The sequence below is a fragment of the Lepisma saccharinum genome, chromosome 29 (genome assembly GCF_977018435.1).
Source record: "Lepisma saccharinum chromosome 29, izLepSacc3.1, whole genome shotgun sequence".
In the NCBI taxonomy this organism is placed as follows: Eukaryota; Metazoa; Arthropoda; class Insecta; order Zygentoma; family Lepismatidae; genus Lepisma; species Lepisma saccharinum.
Genome location: NC_139257.1, coordinates 12,287,014 through 12,299,173, shown reverse-complemented (window position 1 = coordinate 12,299,173; position 12,160 = coordinate 12,287,014).

Sequence of the window (12,160 nt, the reverse complement as noted above, 5' to 3'; positions counted from 1 at the left end):
ACATCTCCATCAAGCATACGGGGACAGGTGGATAGGTCGCGGTGGACCAATTCCTTGTCCACCACGATCGCCGGATCTAACTCCTCTTGACTTTTTCGTGTGGGGCCACATGAAGAGTCTTGTTTATGAGACTCCTGCAGTGTCAGAGAACCTGGTTGCAGGAGTCCTGGCTGCAGCAGACACGATTCAGCACACACCAGGTATTTTTTAGCGTGTGTATGCAAACATCCTTCGGAGGTACACTGTTTGCAACGAACTTCAGGGCCCCCACATCGAGCAGCTCTTCAGACTTGAGACGAGACCAAATTTTGCCCCTCGAGATCGAGATTGGTGCTTACAACTAGAGCCGAGACCGAGGACTATGCTAAGTCTTGTCTCATCTCGATACCAGCTTCGAGGATTGGATTCCTAATTCCAATTTAAAATTTACAATGAGTTTGTAGTATATTGAAGAAAATTATTATGTCATGTTATTTATTGTTGTTATGGGGAATTCGAAGAAAGTGGTTTTCGTATTTGAAACTCAATTCCCCCTCCACGAGAAATAATTTATAATTTGTCCCCTCCCTACAGGAATACTTTCCGCCTCTTATGAATAATATAAATATATGAAGACTTACACAATTAAGACTTATTAAAACTTTCGAACCAGCCAGAATCATAAATAAAATGCGTGTAAGTCTTCACAAATTAGTTTATTCGAATTAATGTTTTTTTTTAAACAAGTAACTCAGTTACTTTTTAACTGTAACAGTTTTAAAAAATTAACTTTCCGAACACTGATATCAAGTTATCATATGTCCCTGCGATATCCATTTAATAATAAACACAAACGACATGTCAAATAAAATTTTATATGCGAAATATATATATTTTTAGGTTGACCTTCATTTTCCAAAGAAGGGGGCACACCTTCCTGTGCCCTGCCTTCTGGGAATTATTTAAAATTGTATACTGTAAAAGATTCCTTCAATGATATTTTGAAGCTAAAATCTTAGATTTTAAGTTAATTTGAATAATATATAATCCGGTAGCCATTTTTAAAAATTTTCAGAAATAAGTTGTCAAATTTTCAGAAGGAATGAAAAAGATGTCAATTTTATTTCTGGATAAGTTAGATCATATAAGTTCATTATAAAAATACTTGTGTTGGTGTTGCACCTTTCCCTCTCCATGATAATTGAAATTTTAGTAAACCATGTTTTCGGTCCAAAGAAAAATAGAAAATACTATTTTATTAATTCATTAGTGTACTAGCTGTTGAAATATATTTTTCTAGAATCCTTTTTGTTTGGTTAACATTGTTGTATAGTTTAAAAAAGATTGAATAATTTTTAAGAGGGATAGGATTATTTCTCCAAGACAGCGCAGTTCATACTTGGAGGCTATGTGAACTGAAGAAAGGATGAATCGCTGAAAGTTCGAGGGGCTATAAATATGAAACCAGGCAAGTAAGAGACAAAAGAAATGTAGTTTCTCACCATCATGAAAGGATTAAATTTGTCAAATTTCATCGAACTTTGAGATCATGGGTAGCATGGTCTGCTTGAACTAACATGAAATGACCCATAAATCTTCCAAATTTACTCAGAAGGGACACGGATTTCTAAGCACTTAAGCACATTTAAAACACGGATTTTAAAAGATTAAAAAATTTGAAAATAAAAATTAAAACAAAGGCATGTGTTTTTTCAACATTGAATATTTTGTTTCAAAATCATTGCTAGAAGTTAGTTGGTATCTGTGTGTGGTTTTACTTTACATATGGATTCAAATAACTTCGAATATTACTACCCTTATAAGGTCTTTATCCATTTGGCAACGGAAAAAATGGCCAAGTAAAAATGGCAAATGGAAAAAATGGCAAACGGAAAAAATGACCAAAATGAAAATTGCAAATGGAAAAATTCCGAAAGTAGAAATCACAAACAAGAAGCAAAAACAAATGATAAATATAGTATCAGAAGCAGGCCTACCTTAAGTTAACCCCTTCACCACCCGCAAGGACCGGTTTCTAGACCTTATCTTTGTGAACTCAATGGAAACCCACCCGAGCGTGTCACTCCAGGAACCCGCAGTTAGCTCTGACCACGTAGCGGTACAATGCAGTGTTGCCATGTCTCGTGTCACCAAGGCCGCTAATATTAAAAGTGGTCACTCGTATGCTTGGCATAAAGCGAGTATTTCTTAGATCAAGAGCCTACTTGAACGCGTGCCGTGGGACATTATGCAGCTGACAGACGACGTTGACGAAATGTGCAAAACCTTCTATGAACTGTTATTCTCATCATTTGATGACACTGTCCCGTTAGCTCGTAATAAGCGAAGGAAATATCCGGCCAGTAGTACAGGTGGCCCGGTTCTAAGCCCTCAATTGGGGCTCGAATCATCATGTGGGGCTCGTCGTAGATTTTTGGATGGATTTTTCTCGTAAGGCATGATCTCCACTTGATGGCGCAGTGTTGCCAGCTCCTCACTCGAAAAAATCACCAAGGTTTTTGGTCTAACCTAACCTAAAGCATGGAGCTGGCAACCTTTTTCTCGCAGTGTTGCCAACACTACACCCGAAAGTAAAGCTCGGTGGGGCTCGCCTTAATGGTTTGCTCTTGTAAGGCATAAGCCCTATTTTCTCGCAGTGTTGCCAATATTTTACTCGAAAAAATCACCAAGTTTTTTTTGTCTAACCTAGCCTAAAGCAAGGAGCTGGCAACCTTGCTTGAGGCTTGCCTTACAGTGCATAAAGCAAGGAGCTGGCAACCTTGCTTGAGGCTTGCCTTACAGTGCATAAAGCAAGGTTGCCAACCTACTGGTATTTTTGCCATAGCCTTTTACAAAAAAGAGAGAGGAGAGAGAGAGGGGGAAGAGTTAAACAACCGACAGCTGCCAACACCTACCTACAGCCTTTTTTTTCTTGGTCTAACCTAACCTAAAGCAAGGAGCTGGCAACCTTGCTTGAGGCTTGCCTTACAGTGCATAAAGCAAGGAGCTGGCAATTTTGCTTGAGGCTTGCCTTACAGTGCATAAAGCAAGGTTGCCAACCTACTGGTATTTTTGCCATAGCTTTTTACAAAAAAGAGAGAGGAGAGAGAGAGGGAAGAGTTAAACAACCGACAACTACCAACACCCACCTACAGCTTTTTTTTCTTGGTCTAACCTAACCTAAAGCAAGGAGCTGGCAACTTTGCTTGAGGCTTGCCTTACAGTGCATAAAGCAATTTTTGCCAACCTACACACACTGGGCAAGGAGAGCCGGCACTGCCGTAAAAGAGAGAGAGATGGGTGGATGGTAATATAGTATGTGTGTGCGTGTGTGCGTATAATATGTAGCATTATTAACTAGAGTGTGTTGGCAATTTACTTACAACTAAAAAAAAATAGAGATGCCAACTTTGCTGTAAGATGAAGAGAGAGAGAGATTTATGGCTGGCAACAGTGGTGAGCGATGTCCTCCCTCTTCTGTGCAATATGACATTATGATGTTACTGTAGTTTTTGACGAGGATTACGAGTTAACTAAAAAACCTGCAACTAGAGAGAGTTGCCAGCACACACACGCTGTTGTAAGAGAGATGGATGACTGGGGGGCAGCATTTCTGGCTATTCACAGTGGCGGATGTATTTTCTGTTTTTCAAAAGCTAACAATAATGATGGAATTTCATGCTGACCTATTTATTTTGTTCAAAAATTCGCGTTCAGCACAGATGATGCTATGTAATTTTCACATCAGCTCAGCCAACTGTTGAGAAATAATGACGTCAGGTAACAGTATTGGTGGGGGTGACGTGATGAATTTACGAAAGTAGGAAAATGATATTGCTAAAAATTGAAGTATAGAACTATTTTCTAGAGCGGATTTCTACTAGTCCATGTTGTTAACCTACATATTACTCCTCGACTAATAAAACTAGAAGCTCGAGGGCATCAGGTCTTATTTTTATTGTGAGCTGCAAGGAGAATATTGTGATTGTGATTGAAATTAACTAGCGTGAGTAAATTTGTTTGTTAGCTTGCATGAGTTGGCTTTGTGTTATAAGTAGACCCAATTGGAGAGTTTACAAACCGAAAGTAAAGCTCGGTGAGGCTCGCCTTAATAGTTTGCTCTTGTAAGGCATAAGCCTTATTTTCTCGCAGTGTTGCCAACATCTTACTCGAAAAAAATCACCAAGGTTTTTCTCCACGTTCCGCGCCTTATTTATTGCGCTGACACAGCGTGATGAGTAAATGTACTTTCTCATCCTTGAAGGATGAATGCATTTTATCGTAATTTTTTTCCAAGTCCCGGGGACCAAAATGTTTATATATTGTGATTTTTGTAAACCTTTCTCTCTTGGGGGGGAAACGATGTGCCACACACGCGCGCGTATGCTTCTTATTATTTCCGTATTGTGACGCAAACCAAACAAATAACATGCTATTCATCATCAATTTAGCTGTGTTCTGTTTGGCGTCTATTTCGAGCAGTTTGCCCGGCGGTAAAGTCTTATTGTAACAATCGGTGGGAGGGGAGGGACGATGATCATGATCATGTTAGTTTACTCATGGTGGATGGTATTGACGCGTGTATTCTGGGTTGGATTTGTTGTTTTAAGTCTATTTTATGCACAGTAATGTTAATCGAAACTGGACCTACAGTAAAATCCGCCGGGTATCGAACTTTGGTGTTTTAAATTATACAAGTACACAGGGGGAAACTTTATTTTTTTAATTTGTTGATACTCTGGTTTGGATTTGTTTTTTTTATGTCTATTTTATGCACAGTAAGGCTAATCGAAACTGGACCTACAGTCACCAAAAAAATCGGCAAGGGGGGAGATTTTTCGATAACTCTCTCACTGTTTCCAACGTACTTAGGTTTTTTTGATAGACGACAACGACGGAGTCGTCAATGAGTAAACATCTGTGAACTCGGTGAACAAGTCAATTTTTTTTTTCAGTACGTCAATATTTTTTTTCTTATTTCTTAGTGAATGGGTTATGGATGACTTGCAACGACGAAGGCCTTCTAGCAACACGTACTTAGCTTATGCCTCTTCCACCGAATACTCAACACAAGAGGGCTGTGTTAAATATACAGAACAGCGATAACAAGTGTTTTTTTGGTGTATATTGGCTGCACTGCATCCTGTTTATTGCAAAAATAATCCACAGTGGGTTGGATATTACAAACAATACGAGTCCGAGTTTTGAAAGTGTAATGTCTGGCATCGAATACCCGGTGACTATTTCTGATACAACAAAATTCGAAACACGAGCACGAGATGCAGAAGGAAAACGCTTAATCATCAACGTGTATTCCTATACATTAAATAAACATGTCATACATCCCGTCAGGATAAGCGATGTCGACGATGATGATACTCGTGTGATTAATCTTCTTCTAATTTCAAACGACAGTGTTCACCATTACTGTCTCAGGAATGTTATGCTTTTTTTTTCTCTATAAAAAAGAGAGATTTGTGTTGATTGTTTGGTTAAAAAGAATTTCCTAATTATTTGTTTTTTGTCACAAGAATTGTTTGAATTTCAAACATTCCTAAGTGTTTGCTTAAAGATTGATGCATTAACCTGTTAAGAATGTCATATTAATAATACCGGCTCGGAAATGTTATGTCCTCTTCCTCTATAGAAGGTCATATAAATGTGCTAATTGGTTGGTTAGGGGGGATTTTTTGATTAGTAAATTGAGGTTATAAATACGTACGTATAAAGGTTTTGCTAATATGGAATGCTAAAGCTTAGTACTTGGCTTTCTCAGAGATTCGAATTCTATTAGGTTAAACAGCATAGAAATTTCACAGCAAGAATTCTCATATTTACTGACGATATTCTTAACAACCTGTGTTTTGATTCCACTACAAAAACTGTATACAAAAATATGCAGTCCCTAGAATGAGATGGATGAGGCTTATGAACCTCGACCTATACAGTTGTACAATCTGGCAATGAATAGATGTTGTTTTTTATTAAGCATAGCAGAGTGTTTTCGCTTATTTTAATATCAGGCAACAATGTTAGAAAGTGGCCCCAAGAATAAAATTTAAAATCACTAATGTGATATGAACTTTTTTACTTGTGTGTATTTGAATATGAAAGTGAGGTATTTTGAATAATTGAGGGGGACAATCACAAGTAAGCTTGCAATGGTATTGGGAGGTGTCACGAGTTCAAATTTTAGACGATTTCTGTTAATCTGCTAAGGCGATATCAGTACGAAAAAAATTGTAAAAAAAAAGAGGCTAATGGCAACGATGAGGATGAATAATGATAATTATGATGAAATTGATGTGTGGCACTTAGAAAACAAAAACTTCAAAGTGTATTGCACCAACAGCTACAATTGTCCCCCTCTCCTCAAAATACAAGGCAGTTAACAGAGGTGTGTATATTTGTTGGTTTACGAGTCTGAGGGCTTAAGTTAGTATATTCACTATAGCTATACATATTAAAAAAAATGAAATGACCTGAGCAATAAAATATAACAATACCGATTCTGGCTTTTTGTCGGATGACGTAGTGGTAACGTTTGTTGCAATCACACCTCTGATGGTGTATAAAACTTAAATGTTTTGCATAACATGAAATATTGTTAATGGGAATGTGTTGTTTCTAATGTTAAATATAGAAAGCAGATAACAAGAAAAAAGAAGAAAAGAAATAATGTTGCAGGTAGATACGGAGCCTCAGCCCAAACACATATATGATCAGACAGGATGTCAACGATGCATTCATAACTAACATGTGATTATTCAAAAATTGAAATAGTACAGTGGGAAACAACTAACTAACTAACTCTCTATGTTTTTTTTTTAAACCGGCACGAATAAAAAAGAAATAAAGGAGATTTTTACAGGAATCTTGTTGGGAAACCTGATGGTAAAGGACCAAAACAAACATGGAGATGAATCTAAAAGAAATCTGTAAAGATTGGAATAGAATATATATAAATTTTGCTCAGGATAAGTACAAATTGAACTGTAACTACGAATTTTCAGAATCAAGAGTGCTAGAGAATTAATTAATTAATTAATATTTAATATAATGAAGGTAGTAATATAGTATTCTTATTGAGAAGAGAATTTCTACAAAACTTATTTTTCCTCGTACGTTTACTAATAGTAGTTACATTTGACATGTTTGACTAATCGCGAATCAACGTACGGAAGCCGTTGGAAGCAGTTTGAAGACTGAAATGGCTATGGAAGGACACTTATTATAATGTTAATATCTTAGTATAATGTTTTGAGAATTGCTTCTCGATAATGTTTGGTATATAATTTAATCTGTTGTTAGATAAAATACATAATTATCAGAATTTAAGGATGGAAAATATGAAGAGCGAATGAATGATACGTTTGACTAATCGTGAAGATAAGTATCACAGTACGTTTTATCGTTTCTTATATAAACGTTGAAACGTTTAAGAACGTATAAGAACGTTTACTGAAACGTTTCAACAACGTTGTTGATAAATAAATCTGGCTTGTTTAACGGAGCGCACGACTCACTAGCTCAAATACAGAATGCGGTTTCAGGCTTTTAAAAAAAAACAACTATAAATGCTTTCACCGTAAATGGTCCCCTCTCTTATAGTCAAAAGCAACTAGTGGTCAAAGATTCGACATGGTAACATACAGACAAGACATTAATAATAAAAGATAAGGAGTGGGGCGCTACGGCTCCATAGATCCACGATCTCGACCATTTGAGGAGGAGATGGACGAAATAGACGAAAAATCAGACACCTTAATGCACAGTGAGATATTACGTACATTTACATCTTTCCTCTCTTAGAATGGCGATCGGGGGGGCTCATTTTAAAGGGGGTTTACATGTACCACTCTGTTCCCCCTCCCACCGAGTTCTTCACTGCTTTTATTTGAAAATGTTAATTTTTCTCAAAATTTTGGAGGGGCGCTGTAGCCCCATCACCCTCGCTCTGCGTACGCCAGTGTCCGCCAGTGGCAGAAAAGCGAAGTAAAATAATCCAAATCAAACAATCCAACTTTGGGTAAGCTTGCTTAACGGTGGCTAACAGAGCAGGTTGAGTGTTCGATTCAGGATTGACGATGTTGTTTCATCAAGACCATCCATTCTTCATTCACCGTCGTCATAGCAAGCAAGCAAGAGTGGCACAAAGCGATGGCAAATGCGAACAATACAATAGAAATACGAGGTTCGATTCTTGTGAAACCATTCAATAAAAATCAGGCGAGTGAATAACCACACAGTCACGTGAAGGGAGAGTACAACCATTGTAGGAGCTTAGAAGGGCCACAACCAATTGTAGCCGTTTTCATAAACAAGCGACTGAACAATACACGAAAATTATTGCCACACCAGTAGTCACTGTGAACTACAATAGTGAAAAAATGCAATTCTTTCAAGAAAAAATACTCAACACTGTGGAATACTGAAGTTCGACTTCCTGTGCTTATTGTTACAAAATATGCTTAGTTTTTTAAAAAACATATAATTTTTTTGTCTATTTTACACTCCTCACAAAAAGCTTGGAATATTGTTACATTAGGCAAGATCTTGTAATTCAACAACATATGGTATCTGCACGTTCTCGAATCGTCGTTCCCTTGTACTCAAGGGGTCCCGGGTTCGATTCCCGGTGGAGGCACGTAGAGATCCCATTTTAAACTTCAGGTTCATCCCGATTAGCCTTACTGTGCATAAAGTGGACTTTAAAGCACCAAATCAATCAATCAATCAAAAGCTATCGCCTAATAATAATAATAATAATCCAAACTTTTTGTGAGGAGTCTATATTCAGATAAGTTAATCAGGATTAGGGCAACAACAGTTTAAAGTGCAATTTTCATCCACCGGCGATTATTCCGGAATTTCTTGAGTACTAGGCGAAATTTCGCTGTCTGGAGATGGCAACACTGAATAGAAGGCCCAATAAAGCAGCATAGACGGTAAAGTGGTCAAAACAGTCAAGGACTGAACATAATCGAGCGTCTTAGCAACATACCTTTCTGTTTTGATAACCTAATTCAAGAAATTATGTACGGTATTATTATATATAATATTTCTCTTGTGTTTATAACTTCTTGAAATAACCTGTTTGATCTCAGCGTATTTAAAGCATGAGTACAATCTTGTTTGATTGTTTGTATGAGATGGTTATTGTTATTGTTTCAACAGAAGGGTGATCCAGTTTTTTTGTTTGTCTGCGGCAGTCTTGGGCAACTCGTTCGCGTTTGTGGAGGCTAGCGAGCGTTGCACGAGCGCGATCGACGAATCCTCCAGCCTTGCTCACAACATCTACACATCTTACAACGCAGCAGTAACGAGAACCCCTTACAGCAGGTGGGTTTAGTGCTGGCCACATCCAGCTGCTAACACTTAGCAAAATAAGTTTCTCAAAGAAACTGATAGCACCAAACTTAACCATGTAACCAATTTGCATGTATTATTTTAACAAACTTAACCGTCGTAACCAATTTGCATGCATTATTTTCACAAACTTAACCGTCGTTACCAATCTGCATGCATTATTTTCACAAATGTAACCAGCGTAATCAATTTGCGTGAATTATTTCACAAACTTAACCAGCGTAACCAATTTGCATGCATTATTTTCACAAACGTAAGTAGCGTAGTTAATTTGGATGCATTTTTTTTTACACACTTAACTGTCGTAACCAATTTGCATGCATTATTTTCACAAACTTAATCGTCGTTACCAATTTGCATGCATTATTTTCACAAATGTAACCAGCGTAATCAATTTGCATGCATTATTTTCACAAACTTAACTGTCGTAACCAATTTGCATGCATTATTGCATTATTTTCACTTCTTAGCAACTACAGTATTGTTAACTTTGGCTTGACGTCGTTCATAGGTTCGAGTCCCACGTGAAACTGAGGGTCCGTTCTTGGTTAACTTCGATTCGTTGATTTTTGTTGATTTTACTTCGCTATTCTCCCATTTTTGTCTAATCACGAAAATGAGAATGAGTGATGCTATGATGAAGGGACACTCACAGAGAACATGCCGAGATTCGATCCTGCGATCCCTGTCGTCGTAGCACGCTGTGCTAACTGCTCCGATTGGTTAACCTGTAGTCTCGCAGTTCAAGTCCGAAGCGATTGTACACGGAGAAGAACTTTTTCTTGTGAGTCGTCGTTGCCTTGTAATCAAGGGGTCCCGGGTTCGATACCCGGCGGAGGCACAAATGGTTCGGATCCCACTTTAAACTGTAGGCCCATTCCCGATTAGCCGTACTGTGCATAAAATGGACTTAAAACACCAACTCAATCAATCAATTTTTCTTGTGAGTAACTGAATAGAGGTTCCTGGTAATCAGTAGCACCAACTTCTAATACCTTTTTTTGTCTGGGTGAAGTACAGGATTGACATAAACAGTATAGAGGTGGCCAGAGCGTTGTGCTGATCACATCTCCTCCTCAAATGGTCGAGATCGTGGATCTATGGAGCCGTAGCGCCCCACTCCTTATCTTTTATTATTAATGTCTTGTCTGTATGTTACCATGTCGAATCTTTGACCACTAGTTGCTTTTGACTATAAGAGAGGGGACCATTTACGGTGAAAGCATTTATAGTTGTTTTTTTTTAAAAGCCTGAAACCGCATTCTGTATTTGAGCTAGTGAGTCGTGCGCTCCGTTAAACAAGCCAGATTTATTTATCAACAACGTTGTTGAAACGTTTCAGTAAACGTTCTTATACGTTCTTAAACGTTTCAACGTTTATATAAGAAACGATAAAACGTACTGTGATACTTATCTTCACGATTAGTCAAACGTATCATTCATTCGCTCTTCATATTTTCCATCCTTAAATTCTGATAATTATGTATTTTATCTAACAACAGATTAAATTATATACCAAACATTATCGAGAAGCAATTCTCAAAACATTATACTAAGATATTAACATTATAATAAGTGTCCTTCCATAGCCATTTCAGTCTTCAAACTGCTTCCAACGGCTTCCGTACGTTGATTCGCGATTAGTCAAACATGTCAAATGTAACTGCTATTAGTAAACGTACGAGGAAAAATAAGTTTTGTAGAAATTCTCTTCTCAATAAGAATACTATATTACTACCTTCATTATATTAAATATTAATTAATTAATTAATTCTCTAGCACTCTTGATTCTGAAAATTCGTAGTTACAGTTCAATTTGTACTTATCCTGAGCAAAATTTATATATATTCTATTCCAATCTTTACAGATTTTTTTTAGATTCAACTCCATGTTTGTTTTGGTCCTTTACCATCAGGTTTCCCAACAAGATTCCTGTAAAAATCTCCTTTATTCCTTTTTCATTCGTGCCGGTTTAAAAAAAAAACATAGAGAGTTAGTTAGTTAGTTGTTTCCCACTGTACTATTTCAATTTTTGAATAATCACATGTTAGTTATGAATGCATCGTTGACATCCTGTCTGATCATATATGTGTTTGGGCTGAGGCTCCGTATCTACCTGCAACATTATTTCTTTTCTTCTTTTTTCTTGTTATCTGCTTTCTATATTTAACATTAGAAACAACACATTCCCATTAACAATATTTCATGTTATGCAAAACATTTAAGTTTTATACACCATCAGAGGTGTGATTGCAACAAACGTTACCACTACGTCATCCGACAAAAAGCCAGAATCGGTATTGTTATATTTTATTGCTCAGGTCATTTCATTTTTTTTAATATGTATAGCTATAGTGAATATACTAACTTAAGCCCTCAGACTCGTAAACCAACAAATATACACACCTCTGTTAACTGCCTTGTATTTTGAGGAGAGGGGGACAATTGTAGCTGTTGGTGCAATACACTTTGAAGTTTTTGTTTTCTAAGTGCCACACATCAATTTCATCATAATTATCATTATTCATCCTCATCGTTGCCATTAGCCTCTTTTTTTTTACAATTTTTTTCGTACTGATATCGCCTTAGCAGATTAACAGAAATCGTCTACAATTTGAACTCGTGACACCTCCCAATACCATTGCAAGCTTACTTGTGATTGTCCCCCTCAATTATTCAAAATACCTCACTTTCATATTCAAATACACACAAGTAAAAAAGTTCATATCACATTAGTGATTTTAAATTTTATTCTTGGGGCCACTTTCTAACATTGTTGCCTGATATTAAAATAAGCGAAAACACTCTGCTA